Source organism: Ornithorhynchus anatinus, chromosome 1, assembly GCF_004115215.2.
Source record: "Ornithorhynchus anatinus isolate Pmale09 chromosome 1, mOrnAna1.pri.v4, whole genome shotgun sequence".
In the NCBI taxonomy this organism is placed as follows: Eukaryota; Metazoa; Chordata; class Mammalia; order Monotremata; family Ornithorhynchidae; genus Ornithorhynchus; species Ornithorhynchus anatinus.
In genome coordinates this window covers 41,942,144-41,957,229 of record NC_041728.1, presented here as the reverse complement: position 1 = coordinate 41,957,229, position 15,086 = coordinate 41,942,144, and the positions used below count along the sequence as shown (strand labels likewise).

Below are 15,086 nucleotides of genomic sequence, written 5' to 3'. Positions count from 1 at the left end.
CTAAGGCCCTGATTCCCACAGTGCATTCAGTGTCTGTAAGACTTTTCACCAGTGATATTTACTAAGCATTTTCCCTGTGCCAGAGTACTGTTCTGAGCACTTGGGAAGGTACAATACAATAGAGTTGGTAGACACAGTCCCTGCTCATAAGGAACTTACAGTCTACACTCTTCAATGGACTCATCAAGATATCCTGAGCTCAAACTCTGGGCCCCTTTGGAAGGGCTTGTCTGAACAGGTTGAATTCCAGGAAATACAGATGTTGGCTGTGTTGGATCAAGCTGATTAAGAATGTTTTTCAGTGTTCTAACTGGCTGAGACAAAGACTACCTCCTACAGCTTACAGTTTTACAGCTTAGAGGAGAAGAAAGACACAAATAAATTAGGGATGGATATGTACAGAAGTGCTGTAGGACTGCATGGAGGTGAATATAATAATAATAATGGTAATTATTAAGTGCTTTCTATGTGCCAGGCAGTGTTCTAAGCGCTGGGGTGGATACAAACAAATTGGGTTGTACACAGTCCCTGTCCTATGTGGGGCTCACAGTCTCAATCCCCATTTTATGGATGAGAGAACTGAGACATAGAGAAGTAAAGTGACTTGCCCAAGGTCACACAACAGACAGGTTGCAGAGCTGGAATTAGAACCCATGACCTTCTGACTCCCAGATCTGTGATCTACCCACTACGCCACACTGCCGAATAAAGTGCTTAATGAATCCTGCATTAATACCAAGTCATTATTATTATCATTATTATTAAAAATAATGCCATAGTACCATATGAAGCACTATAAGAGAAGCAGCGTGGCTCAGTGGAAAAAGCCTGGGCTTGGGAGTCAGAGGTCATGGGTTCTAATCCCAGCTCCACCACTTCTCTGCTGTGTGACCATGGGCAAGTCACTTCACTTCTCTGGGCCTCAGTTCCCCCATCTGTAAAATGGGGATTAAAACTGTGAACCCCATGTGGGTCAACCTGTTCACGTTGTATCTACCCAGTGCTTAGAACAGTGCTTGGCACATAGTAAGCGCTTAACAAATACCCAAATTATTATTATTATAAGTCTCAATTGGACTTCCATCTGGGAGGGCACTCAGAAGTCCATTTCTTGGGTTCCCCCTTTTTTTTTAAATAGAAATTGTTAAGCACTTACTACATGTCAGGTACTATACTTAAGCACTGGGGAGAGACAAGCTAATCAGGTTGGACACAGGCAATTTCCCACGTGGGGCTCACAGTCTTAAACCCTGTTTTATAGATGAGGTAACTGAGGCACAGAGGAGTGAAATGATTCCAAGCGCTTAGTACAGTGCTCTGCCCATAGTAAGAGCTCAATAAATACTATTGAATGAATTTGCCCAAGGTCACAGCCAACAAGTAGCAGAGCCAGGATTAGAACCCATGTCCTTCTGACTTCCCTTCCTGACTGTGGGGGCTAGCTGGACTGAATGCCACTCCCTGGCAGTAAGCAGCACATTCAGTGGGGGTCTCCAACTTCCTTGGAGAGACAAACCCAGAGATCACATGCTCTTTCTGAGCTCTGGTTTTCTTGTCTTCCCACACCCTTACAGTGTGGAATTAAGTCCCTTTTTCCACTCATACTGTACCCTTCCTCCACCTCCAAGAATATACCTCTCTTAGTCCCTTGAAGGTTACCCCTTCCACTCTGCTCAAGTCACCATTTGGCTGAACCATTAAGTAGTTATTTTACCCTCTGCATAAATGAGTTTTCTGGCTTCCCAATTATTTCCAAGCACTTGTGTAAATTCCCTTGAACTTGTCCATAGTTTGGCCTCTTTGCAGCTCCCATAGAAGCAGAAAGTTGATGAATGGCAGAGGGAAGTAATTGAGGGCCATGGAGAGACAACATTCTTCAGGCTTTTTAATATGTACATATCACAAGGGGTATCTTGGTATAATGATGTGGGCAGTTACATGCTGATGAACCTGGGACACATTGGTTTTTTTATGAATATCAAGGACACAGTGAGCATTGTGGGGGACAGGGCTGACTGCATTTTATTTACCCCTATGCTTAATACAGTGCTTAGCCCATAGTAAGCATTTAATATGACAAAATGTCCAAACAGAGCTCTTCATCTCCCCACCCAAACCCTGTTTACCCCCAGACTTTCCCCATCAGTGTTGATAACACAACCATCCTCCCAGTCTCACATGCCTGAAACCTAAGCATTATCCAAATCATCTCTCTCATTCAACTCATGTATCTTCACAACATCTTTGGAATCCACCCTTTTCTCCCCACCCAAACTGCTACCATGCTGGTCCAAGCAACTATCATATCTCACCTTTACTACTGCATCAGCCTCCTCGCTCATCTCCCTGCCTTCTTTATCGCCCGTTGCCAGTCCATACATACTTCACTTTTCCCTTGATCAAAAAAATACACTCAGTCCACATCTCCCCACTCCTCAAGTACATCCATTGGTTGTCCTCTATCACCTCATCGAACAGAAACTCTTTACACTGGCTTCAAGGAACTCAATCAGCTCTCTCCCCTTCTACCTTGCCTCACTGATCTCCTACTATAGCCCAGCAAATCCACATCGCTCCTCTAATGCCAAACTATTTTCTGTACTTAGACCTCATCTGTCTCACTTCCAACCCATTGCTTACTTCCTCCCACTGGCCTGGAACTCAGTCCCCACTCCTAACCAACAGGCCACCATGTGCAGACTAGTACATGCAGAGCACTGTACTTGGCACTTGGGAGAGTACTATATAACACAATTAGCAGACCCACTCCCTGCCTGTAACAAGCTTACTTACTTTCTCGGTCCAGGATTCTACGACATCTAAGCCCAACCTACATGGCTCAGTGGAAAGAGCACGGGCTTTGGAGTCAGAGGTCATGGGTTCAAATCCCGGCTCGGCCACTTGTCAGCTGTGTGACTTTGGGCAAGTCACTTAACTTCTCAGTGCCTCAGTTACCTCATCTGTAAAATGGGGATTAAGACTGTGAGCCCCACGTGGGACAACCTGATTCCCCTGTGTCTACCCCAGCGCTTAGAACAGTGCTTGGCACATAGTAAGCGCTTAACAAATACCAACATTATTATTATTATTATTAAAAATGAAATTCAGCTAGTTCCTACAAGTGAGGGGTAATGGAAGGCTAGTCTTTCTTACCCTAATTACCAGAAACCATTAACTCGGACTCAACACTGCTCCTGCTACTCTCAGCACAGAAAACTGTAGCAGACCAAACCCAGCTCTACGTTCCTACAGCTCCAATCCCCAAATATCTCTGCCTTCCACCTGACCAGGAGACTCTGACCAGGAGAGGGATACTGGTTTTCACTCACAGATTTCTTCCTGCCAGTCACTGGGGTTAGATTCCTGAAAGTGGCAGGTTAAATCTGGCTGTTACAACTATAGGCTTAGGGGGATAATCAGGGTAGGGTTTCCAAGATTCCCATCAAAGTAGATAAATTCCAAGATTTGCCATGGTCAAAAATTATAGGGAGCAGCGGGGCCTAGTGAAAAAAGCACAGACCTGGGAATTAGAAAATCTTTCATCGCCCTTGAACTTGGATTTGCTCCTTTTTCTCACCTTTCCCTTAGACCTACAGTACTATGTACATAACTGTAATTTATTCATTTATATTAATTAATAAACTGTAAGCTCACTGTGGACAGGGAACGGGTCTAACTCTGTTGTACTTTACTCACACAAGCGCTTAGTACAGTGCTCTGCACTCAGTATGCACTTAAATAAGAGTCACTGATTGATAATCCTAGCTCCACCACTTGCCAGCTGTGTCACCTTCAGCCAACACACTTAACTTCTCTTGTGCCTCAGTTTCCTTAATTGTAGAATGGGGAAACTTGAATTTAATCTTTCCTTTCACCTCCACTGCTCTTTCAGGGTCACACCTGGAGAGTTTCCACTACTCTACCAGTCTCAGCTATGGGAGGGAGAGTCAAGCAGAGGCATATCCATTCCATTCCTAGCTTGGGCAGTGGCTAGAGAGTGGAAGGCAATCTGCTACAAGTCAAAACTCACCTGAGCTGGGGAGCAGCAGTTTGGAAGAGAGTCAAGGGCAGAGGCTCAAGTTTACTGTGCGGAAGAAGGCAATGGTAAACCATTTCCATATTTTTACCAAGAAACTCCATGGATCCACTACCAGAACAATTGCAGATGGAGGTGGGCATTCTGGGAAAGATGTGTCCATGATGTTGCTATGGATTGGCCATGACTTGAAAGCATAAGACAACAACCTACCTCCACTGTCTCCTAACCCGCTGTAACATTCTGTCTTTCCCTTGGGTTTTGGTGTGTACCTTCTAGACTCTATGCTCCTTGAAGGCAGAGGCAGGTATCATGTCTAACAACTCCATTGCATTTTGCTCTTCCAATACAGAATCTGTTCTCTCTCCTACTTGGACTGTGAGCCCCATATGGGACAAGAATTGTGTCCAACCTGATTAACTTGAATCTACCCTAGTGTTTATAACAGTGCTTGACACATAGCAAGATTTTAACAAATTCCCGAATAATAATAACTGTGGTATTTGTTAAGCACTTAATATGTGTCAGGTACTGTTCTATGCACTGGGGTAGCTACAGGACAATCGGGTTGGACATAGTCCCAGTCACACTTAGGGCTCACAGTTATAAACCCCAATTTAGAGATGAGGTAACTGAGGTACTGAGAAGTGAAATGACTCGCCCACAGTCACACAGAAACCAATTGGTGGAGCCAGAATTAGAACCCAGGTCCTTCTGACACCGAAAGCTGTGCTCTATCTACTAGGCAACACTGAGTACTTAGGGACCATAGACATAATGCTGTACACATACAAATTACACTAGAAAAATCACTATAATTTCACCGTTCAGTAAGTTAAAGTTCCTAGCCATCTTCATAAATTGCTCACTCACTATAGCATGGAGGTCTCGATTAGGAATAAAAATGCAAAAGGCCACAGGGAAATATGAGGGAAAATGCAGTGGGACTGGATCCCAGGTCTGTGAAGCACAACGTGAGACCGAGGGAGAGGTATGGAGGCCCTACACATCCATCTAAAGCTCCATAGGGGTTGAGGAGAGCTCTGGTGGTTTGAAATAGCAGCTGATGGGCTCATGTGTGACCAGGCAACACTGTGGGTTAATCAAAATTGTATCCCGTGGCAACCCAACTCATGCTCAAAATGCCAACTGTGGATACTCAAAACGACTTAGAAAGACAAGGTTGGTAAAAAGAAAGCTGTCCTCTCACATCTGACATCTAAAATGCACTTCTCCTTTCTCTCTCTCATCTCCCCTCCTCGCCAAACCTCTAAATAAGTCTCCCTGCAGTCCTGGCAGATCTCAAGATTCCTGTGCTGAAGTCAGGTTTGGAAGCTGAACCCTCCTTTGCTAACCTGTTTCCAGCAATTGAGTGAATCGACCCGAATGCAATCAGTTGGCAGTGTTTCTGAACACTTACTTGTGTGCAGAGCACTGTACTAAGTGCTTGGGAGAGTACAATAGAGTTGGTTCCTGCTTAAAAGGAGCTTACAGTCTAGAGGGTGCAGGCCAGTCAAATTGTGTTTATTGAGCACTTACAGTATGCAGAGCACTGTACTAAGTGCCTATGAGCTCACTGTGGGCAGGGAATGTGTTTCTTGTTATATTGTACTCTCCCAAGCACTTAGTGCAATGCTTTGCACACAGTAAGCACTCAATAAATACCACTGAATGAATAAATGAATGAAAAGTAAAAAAAAAAAAAATATAGCAGACACATTCCCTGCCCACAATGAGTTTAGAGCTAGAGATGAGCTTACCATCCACAACCCCATGGAAAGACAGAATGTTTCAGGCTGAGAAAGAAGGCATTAGGACACTGTGGAGGTAGGAGGAAAGAAAAAATCCAAGTTCCCCCAGTAGCATATCTGCATTGCTACCTCATATTAAGTTTGCAGTTCAGAGTGATGCTCACACTTAGCACAAATTCTCTCATCACTTGACCAAATGGGAATAGCATCTCTGGATCAACTGTGCATGCTCTACTTCTTCTGAATTCTTACTGAAACTGCTTCTGATCTCCAGAACCCTAACAAATACAGTTTGTCCAGAGGGTTTCTAATCCTTCAGGCTTTCTGCCCTGAGGATCAGGGCTGGATGGGGACAAAATGACCTTTGACCCCACCATCATGGGTAATTGTTATGGCACTCACACCAAATTGTGCCTTCACCTAGAGTGGCTCTCCCAAGTCACCAGCCCTCTGTAAAAGTCAGAACTGTCCAGGAAAAAGGTATTGGAAAAGCACGAGAAATAATAGTAAATGGATATTGTGAAATGCTTACTGAAGTCAAGCCTTAACCCTGATCATGTGTATAGGTGCTTAGCAAATATCATTATTAGTAGTAGTAGAATTACTGTTACTGACCGTGTATAGTGATTAGTTCATGTATGTGCATTACTTTTACTGAATATGTACACTTATTCATTGTGTTTAGTCCCATCTAGGAAAACAGTGACTGATAAGGCCAGGATCCACCTCATCAGCACCCTTAGCAACAACCAATCACTGACCACCAGCATAATCCTAAAACCCCAAATTATCAGCAACTCTGGCGACAATGAATTCCTGACTGCCATCCACAGCCTTGAGACCCCAAATTATCAGCAACCCTGTCAACAGTGAATTCCTGGACATAAACGCATAGCCTTGAAACCCAACACCTGCATTTGCTGAAGACTTCTTCAGCCACAGAGTGTCTGCTGGATGACCCAAAGCCAATAATGAAGGAACTTGGTGTATAATGAGAGGCTAATGAAGACAACAACAAACAGGGGTGGAGCGGCATGTGATATGCCAATCCAAAGCATGAACAAATGGGACTTGAGGGGAGGGGTCGGACTAGAGGGAGGGACTTGGTGCTGCATCACCCAGGGAAGGGGGACCAGCAGGAAATAAAAGGATGGACTCATCCTCAGGTCTTAGTCTTTGGCTACCAAACAGCCACTGACCTTTTGTTGCAACAAAATGAATAAAAGTCTGGCCTAATCTGACTGGTTACTTGGGATATTTTCCTACAATAGTATGTTCCAGGCCCTGTGCTAAATGCTGGGGGTATTTTCAATATAAGATTGGACACAACTCCTGCCCCACATGGAGCTCACTGTCTGAGAAGGAGGGAGAAAAGGTATTTAATTCTCATTTTAGAGATGAGAAAATTGAGGTACAGAGCAGTGACTTGGTTAAGGTCATGCAGAAGGCAAATGGATTTAGAACCTACTTTGCCAGACTCCCTGGCTCGTGCTGTTTCCACTAGATCACGCTGCTTACCTCTAACAGTAAGCGGTGCTTGTTCCAGTTCGGATTATTTTAGAGTGGGATGGTGTTTTGTTCTGAGAGCTGAGCCACCTGGGCTGGGGACTCCATGGTCTGTGCAGTCACCAGGCCACCCACCTCTGGAGTACTCGTATGTACCAAACAGTAGACTTGACTCTACTTGGTGTCAACCTCCCTGCAAGGCTGAGGCCTCAGTTTGAGCAGCAGATGTGCCAGGCAGCCATCAAAAATGCTGTTGCTCCCTCAGCGAACTGAAATGGCTCCAGAAGGGTCATAGGAGCCGCTCCTTGTGAGCAGGAATTGTGTCTACAAACTTTAACATATTGTACTCTACTCAATGCTCAGTGCAGTGTTCTGCAAACCGTAAGCATTCGAGAAATACTAACAGTTGATTGACTGATCTAGGGCTTTTCCATAGATTTTTTGGAAACTGGAAAGTCCTCACAGATTTTCTCCAAATGTGTGTTTTAATATCTGTTTTTAAGCACTTACTATGTGCCAGGCACTGTACTAAGCACTGGCATAGATACAGGATAATCAGGTTGGACACAATCCCTATCCCACGTAACATTTACAGTCTTAATCCCCATCTTACAGATGAGATAACTGAGGCACAGAGAAGTTAAATGACATTTCCAAGATCACAGAGTAGACAAGTGGAAAAGCAGGGATAAAATACCCAGGTCCTCCAACTCCCAGGCCCAGTGCTCTTTCCACTGTCAATCAGTGGTGTTTATTGAGAGTGTACTATGTGCAGAACACTGCACAAAGTGATTGGGAAAGTACAATGAAGCAGCGTGGCTCAGTGGAGAGGGCATGGGCTTACGAGTCAGAGGTCATGGGTTCTAATCCCAGGTCCGCCATCTGTCAGCTGTGTGACTTTGGGCAAGTCACTTAACTTCTCAGTGCCTCAGTTACCTCATCTATAAAATGGGGATTAAGACTGTGAGCCTCACATGGGACAACCTGATTACCTTGTTACTACCCCAGTGCTTAGAACAGTGCTCAGCACATAGTAAGTGCATAACAAATACCAACATTAGTATTATTATTATTACAACACAACAGAATTAGCAGACACATTCCCTGACCATAATGGCCTTACAGTCTAGAGGAATCAACATGGCCTAGTGGATAGAGCCTGGGCATCAGAAGGACCTGAGTTCTAATCCCAGCTCCACTACTTGCCTGCTGTGTGTCCTTAGGCAAATCACTTCACTTCTCTGGGCCTCAGTTACCTCATCTGTAAAATGAGGATTAAGAATGTGGGGCAGGGATTTATACCAACCCCAGTGCTTAGAACAATGCCTGGCACATAGTAAGCACTTAAATACCATTACAATACTTACTATTACTAAGCAGACAGGGAGGGGTGGGAGGACCAGTCCATCATGGCCTTGGCAAGAGGGGTGGTAGGAGGTCATTATGCCATGCTTCTCTGTGAGGGGAAATGTGAAGAGCAGTGCTCCTCTCAGATTTTAGCTACTCAGGAACTATGGGCTGCTTATTCTTGCTCTCAGGGCAATAGTCTGTCCAGACCCAAGAAAACACCAAGAACCTCCTGCAATTGGGCTCTGACTTCAGCCTCTTCCCCACTGGCAGAGGCTTTTTGTGTGTGCTCTGCTCACAATAAGCAATCAATAAATACCATTGATTGATTGACTGGAGATTCCATTAGTCCTCTAAGCCAGGCACATGGCTGCTTTTAGGGGAAATTAAAAAGGAAAAAAACATCCCGAGGGTGAAAGTGCTGAGTTAAACCAGCACCTGAGAGTGCAAGCAGAGGTGTTGCTGGTGTGTTTTGTGGTGGGGGCCGGGAGGAGATAAGAACACCCCAAAACATCCCATATCTGTCACAAACAGTAGGGATTTTACCCATCTAAGAAAGGACTCTCAGATGCCCATGTGAAAATTAAGGGTAATTACCTCTCATGCAAGGTAACACAAGTGAAGAGAAAAATCTCTTGGAGGCTGGTATTCTGTTCAGTGGAGAATCCCATAAGGAAGGAAACGACCTCAATTTCAGATTCTGCTCTCCCAGCCTTCCTTTCTAATCTCCACAACTGGGGATTGGTTAGAGGGTTAGGTTTGAATCGAAGTCCAACACAGCAATTAGCCTCCTGGAAGGGTTGAGAGGTTCAAATGCTGGAACACCATGCCAGCTAAGTCCTTTTTGTTGTACTATTCTCTTTCTCCCTGCTTTGGATGACTAGCTGAGTGTGAGGATTTGTTTTTTCTTCTGAGGTGAGCCTGCTTGGCTCTTTTGTCTCCCTGGCTGCTACTGGTGGGCTGTGTGGATTTAGAAATGGTCTGCAGGCAAATTTATTCCTCCTTTGCCAAAAGAGGGAAGAGATAAGATAGAGACCCACTCCCTTGGGGAACTTACTCACTCCCCCAGTTTCAACTACCACCTCTAAGTAGGTGACTCCCAAATCTCCCTCTCTAGCCCTGATCTTTCTCTTTCTCTACAGTCTTACATTGTCTCCTGCCTACAGGATAGCTCTACTTGGATGTCCCACCATCATTTCAAACTCAACCTGTCCATAACAGAATTCATCTTCCTACCCCAAACCTGTTCTCCCCAGAATTTCCCATCACTGCATAAAATTCATTCACCTCACAAGCCCATAACCTTGAGACTACCATCGACTCTTCTTTTTGGTTCAACCTACATACTCTTTCAAATCCTGAAAGGTCTACATTCAACATATCTCTAGAATATGCTCCTTTCCTCTCCATCCAAACTGCTGCCATGCTGATCCAAGCACTTATGATAGCCCTCCTTGACTACTGCATCAGCATCCTTGCTGACCTCTCTGTATCCTGTCTGTCCCCTCCCCAGGGGCGGCGTGTGACCAGAGAAGCGATGCTAAGGGAAGAACTGCAGTGAGGTCAGGGGCCGGTCACCCTGGGATTTAAAGGAATAGGTTCTAAATCAGGGATAGGTGGTTATGCTTGACATACTCTGGCTGTTGATACCTATCAATCATATTTGAGTGCTTACTGTTTGCAGAGGAATGTACTAAGGACTTGGGAGAGTACAATATAACAAAATTAGCAGACACATTCCCTGCCCACTACAAGATTATAATCTGGGGGGAGGGAGGAAGACAGACATTGATATAAATTTTATAATGATAAATATGTACATAAGTCTTGTGGATCTGGGAGTGGGGATTAATGAAAGGAGCAAGTCAGGGTGACACAGAATGGGGTGGACCATTTAACTCTTGATTATCTTGAAAAGTAATATGGTCTAATGAATAGAGCATAGGCCTGGGAGTCAGAAGGACCCGGGTTCTAATCCCAGCTCTGCCACTTATCTGCTGTGTGACCCTGAGCAAGTCACTGAACTTCTCTGTGCTTCAGTTATTTCATCTGGAAAATGGGGATTTCAACTCTGAGCCCAACGTGGGACATGCACCGTGTCCAACCTGATTAACTTATATCTACCTCTGCTTAGTTCAGTGCCTGGCACACATGGCAAGCACTTAAAAACAAATACAAAACACTACTATCTAATATCAATGATGACTATATTTGTTGAGCACCTACTATAAGTGCTGGGGTAAATTCAGTAAAATGAGAACAGACACAGTCCCTAATCTGTTTCTGACCAAGGAGTGTGCCAGACACATTTCTGTAAGTAGAATCTACCAAATTCAGAGACCAACTCTCAGAGTGGGGAGAGGACAGCCAGCCCTTAAGGCTCTGGACTAGCTAGCTGAATGCCGAATGCTTCTTGTGACTTCTGGTGTGTCCCAATTCTAAAAATCATGGCATGGTGGCAGCGAATAATCGAGACCATCTCAGGATGTAGAGAGGAACCTCACAAGATTGCCAACCTCAGCTATAAGTTAATGGGGGTGCTAAGATGCTAGTGCTATAAAAGGACATCTGATCTTTTGTTCATTCAATCGTAGTTACTGAGCACTTACTGTGTGCAAAGTACTGTACTAAGCACTTGGGAGAAGTGCAATTAACAACAAACAAACCTCAAGAGAGACCAACCCCCAGCCTCCGGTTAGATCTGCTTTCCAACAATCAATCAATGGTATATACTGAGTACTTAGTGTATAGAGAGCACTGTACCATGTGCTTGAGAATATATATATAATACATATATATATTAATAATAATGTTGGTATTTGTTAAGCGCTTATTATGTGCAGAGCACTGTTCTAAGCGCTGGGGTAAACACAGGGGAATCAGGTTGTCCCACGTGGGGCTCACAGTCTTAATCCCCATTTTACAGATGAGGGAACTAAGGCACAGAGAAGTTAAGTGACTTGCCCACAGTCACAAGTGGCAGAGCTGGGATTCGAACTCATGAGCCCTGACTCCAAAGCCTGTGCTCTTTCCACTGCGCCACGCTGCTTCTCTAAACTATATATATAATTTAGTATATATAGTTTATATACTATAAATATATATAGTTTTATAGGTATAAAAACTAAAATAGAGAAGGTATATCTGCTTCTTGGCCACAAGGAATTACTGACTAGAGGAATGGCAACAAATTAGAGGAGGGAGCTACAGACTGGAGAGGGGGCCTACAAACTAGAGCACGGGCCAATAAAATACAGAGCCCTACAGACTAGAGGAGGGGTTTACAGACTACAGGGCAAGCTAGTCTCTAAACTCTGCCCTTGCCAAGAAGATGTCAAGGGACAGAGCTGTGTTATTATCAGGGACCATCCCTAGAGATGGAAGGAGGAATTGATTCTTATGAGAAAGAACCACTGAAAGTGCATTGAATTTCTGCCCATTCCCATAAGGCCATGGGTACTGCCCTGGGGGCAGTGAGGGAGAAGGTGACTTAAAAATCTTGGTGCTGGTGAGAGCTCCTGGGGCTCATCCTACATCCACAGGCCACGGGACCAGACTGGAGGTTGGGGGGGCACAACCTACTGGCTTAGAGACCTGCAGCATCAGGACCCCAGAAGAGCTGCTGCATCTCATAGTAGCCTGGGATTCCCTTTGTCCCCACAGAATCACCACTGTCTGGGTATAATGGTGCTCTCTAGGTGGAGGCCCTCAGGTTTGGGTCACCAGAGGGATAACAACAACAACAACACTATTACTACTGCTAATGAAAGTAATGGTATTCAGTAGGTGTTTACCATGTGCCAAACACTGGAATAGGTACAAAATAATCAGATTGGGCATTCTCCAAGTCCCACTCCAGGTTCACAAGATAAGACAGAGAAAAAGCAGTTGGCCTATCCCCATTTGACAATTGAGGAAACTGAGACCCAGGAGTTAAGCGACTTGCTCAAGGTAACACGGCAGGTAAAGTGGCAGAGACAGAACTTGAACGCAGGTCTCCTGAATCCCAGCCCCATGCTTCTTCTACTAGGCCACATTGCTTTAATGTGGGAATGAGGAAGAAGCAAAGAGAAGGTAATGCAAAAAACAAAGGGAATTTGAGGCAAAGAGGAAAAGAAGAAATTTTAATCAAGTTTCAGTGTGTGGAGAAACATTTCTCCCTGGATTCAGGGTTCAGCAGGGGTCAATAACAAGAACAACCAACTCCTGCCTCGAGGTTAGGGATCATGTCAATCAATCCTCAAACACCAATCAAGTAATTTCTGGTGGGAAATTTCAGTAAATTTCATTTCTTCTAGGACTCAGAGTTCAGATATAAAGTTTTAGGTAATCATGCACCCTGACTGCTTCTCCCTCTCTCTTCCCTCTCTGCTCCCCACAAATCCCCTTTATTGTTTCAATACCCATCTTCTGTAACCTAGGTGTCCACTGATAAATGCTGCTCCCACCTAATTAGGTGGCAGCTATTTTCCCTTAACTTCAAAGGTTTAGGAGTCTGGGAAACTGGCTTCTAATCACAGCTCCACTACTTACCTGCTGTGTAGCCATGGGCAAATAACTAAATTTATCTGGACCTCAGTGTCTTTATATGCAAAATAAGAAATCAATATCTGCTTTCCCTTGCCCACAGACTGTAAGCTCTATGTGGGACAGAAACTGTGTCTGTCCTGATTATCCTGTAAGTGCTAATACCACAATTATCATTATTATTGGATTATCTCCAGTCTTAGAGCTAAGATGGCAACTTACTTCTTTCTGCTGCAACAACGTCAGCAAATATTTACTGGTCACCTAAAAAATGCATTTGCTCAACTCCAATTCCCCATGATGTTCTACTGATTTTTGCCCCTCCTGAACTGGCACTTTAATCTCAGCATGAAACCAAGTCCAAAAAGAGCCACAGGAGGAACTGGTGGAGAGATGGGAATGTGGGGAAGAACAGCAAAGGGGAGAGGAAGGATGGGGAAAGGAAAGGGTAGAGAAAAAATGAAGTCATCACAGGAAAGGGAGGTGGTGGTGGTTTGGGGTCCAGATATCTTTGAGGGCAGAGATCCTGTCTACCAACTGTACTGTACCTAATGCTCTGAAGTTTAATATATACATATATAGAGGAGAGGATATATATATGAGAATATGAGAATATTCTCATATGAGAATATGAGTGTGTATATATACATATACCCACACATATTTACACACACACTATATATTTATCTCCTCTATTCAAAGAGGACACCTTTAACAGTGAGGCTTATCTATGAGTGCATGTGTGGCTGAAAAAAGCCAAATGTGGGACTCATAGTCCTGGTCCATTGTACACACAAAAAGGATGGCCCTTGTGATGGCATGCTTAATCTTCAGGATACATCTATAACTTGGCATACTTTTCCTTTTTCGAGAGGACATTGACCCCACACGTAAGTGTTTACCGAAAAGATGTTTGCATTTAACATTTGACCTTTGTAATACCAATAGGTTTGTCCCAAACAAGGCCTCTCTTTACTACTGAGCCTTAGTGCCCTAATCCTAGTAGAGCCTTTGCTTGATGAGAAGATCTCCTCTCATGATCGCCAGTCAACCAGGCTGCCCTACTTACTGTAGCTGTCTCCCAACAATTGACTGATAAAGCATATTCTTAGGGAAGTAACGAGGCCTAGTGGAAAGAACATAGGTCTAGGTGTCAAGAGGGTCTGAATTTCTATATCATCTCCACCATTTGATGGGTTGGACAAGTCACAACTTATTTCTGCTTCAGTTTCCTCATCTTTAAAATGGGGATTCAATATCTGTTCTTCTCAGACTGTGAGCCCCTGGTGGGACACAGATATGTCTGACCCATCTTGTATCTACCTCAGCGCTTAGTAGGCACTTATTAAAATTATAGTTTCCTTATGTCTTTAAATTGAGTTCACCAACTGATAGTTGCATTCTTATAGTTGCATTCTTTTTACACTTCCTACCCAGGAGAGCTGTGTCGCTATGGCTATTCTCCCCCATTCTGGTTAGCTAACTGCACACAGGATCTTGGTGCTGGGAATCTTGTCTTGCAATTTGAAGCACCATGACTTAGTGGATAGAGCATGGGCCTGGGAGTCAGAAAGCGATGGGCTCTAATCCTGGCTCCACCATGTGTCTGCTGTGTGACCTTGGGCAAGTAACTTCACTTCTCTGGGCCTCAGTTCCCTCAACTGTAAAATGGGGATTAAGACTGTGGACCCTGTGTGTCCAACCTGATTTGCTTGTATCCACTCCAGTGCACAGTACAGTGCCTGGCACTTAGTAAGCCCTTGCTAAATACTTTTATTATTAATTGATGCTGAGTGTCATTCATAGGTGATGCTGGTGAAACTGCCCCAAGAGCAGGATGTGTCCTCCACAGAAGGTCCAGGTGCCCCAGCCACAAAAATGGCTGGAAACCCTAGCAGTCTTAAAGATCTTCCCTTTGG

General features: G+C 44.3%; 1 protein-coding gene and 1 non-coding gene across 2 annotated transcripts in view; one reads left to right on the top strand and one right to left on the bottom strand.

Annotated features, from left to right (window-relative positions):
* The window catches only part of NRXN3 (neurexin 3), a 1,784,727-nt gene that overhangs the window by 1,267,154 nt on the left and 502,487 nt on the right, over positions 1–15,086 (bottom strand).
* LOC114817184 lies at positions 3,883–4,020 on the top strand. Its single transcript, XR_003765021.1, has one exon. It is a non-coding gene; the product is annotated as a small nucleolar RNA SNORA7 (small nucleolar RNA).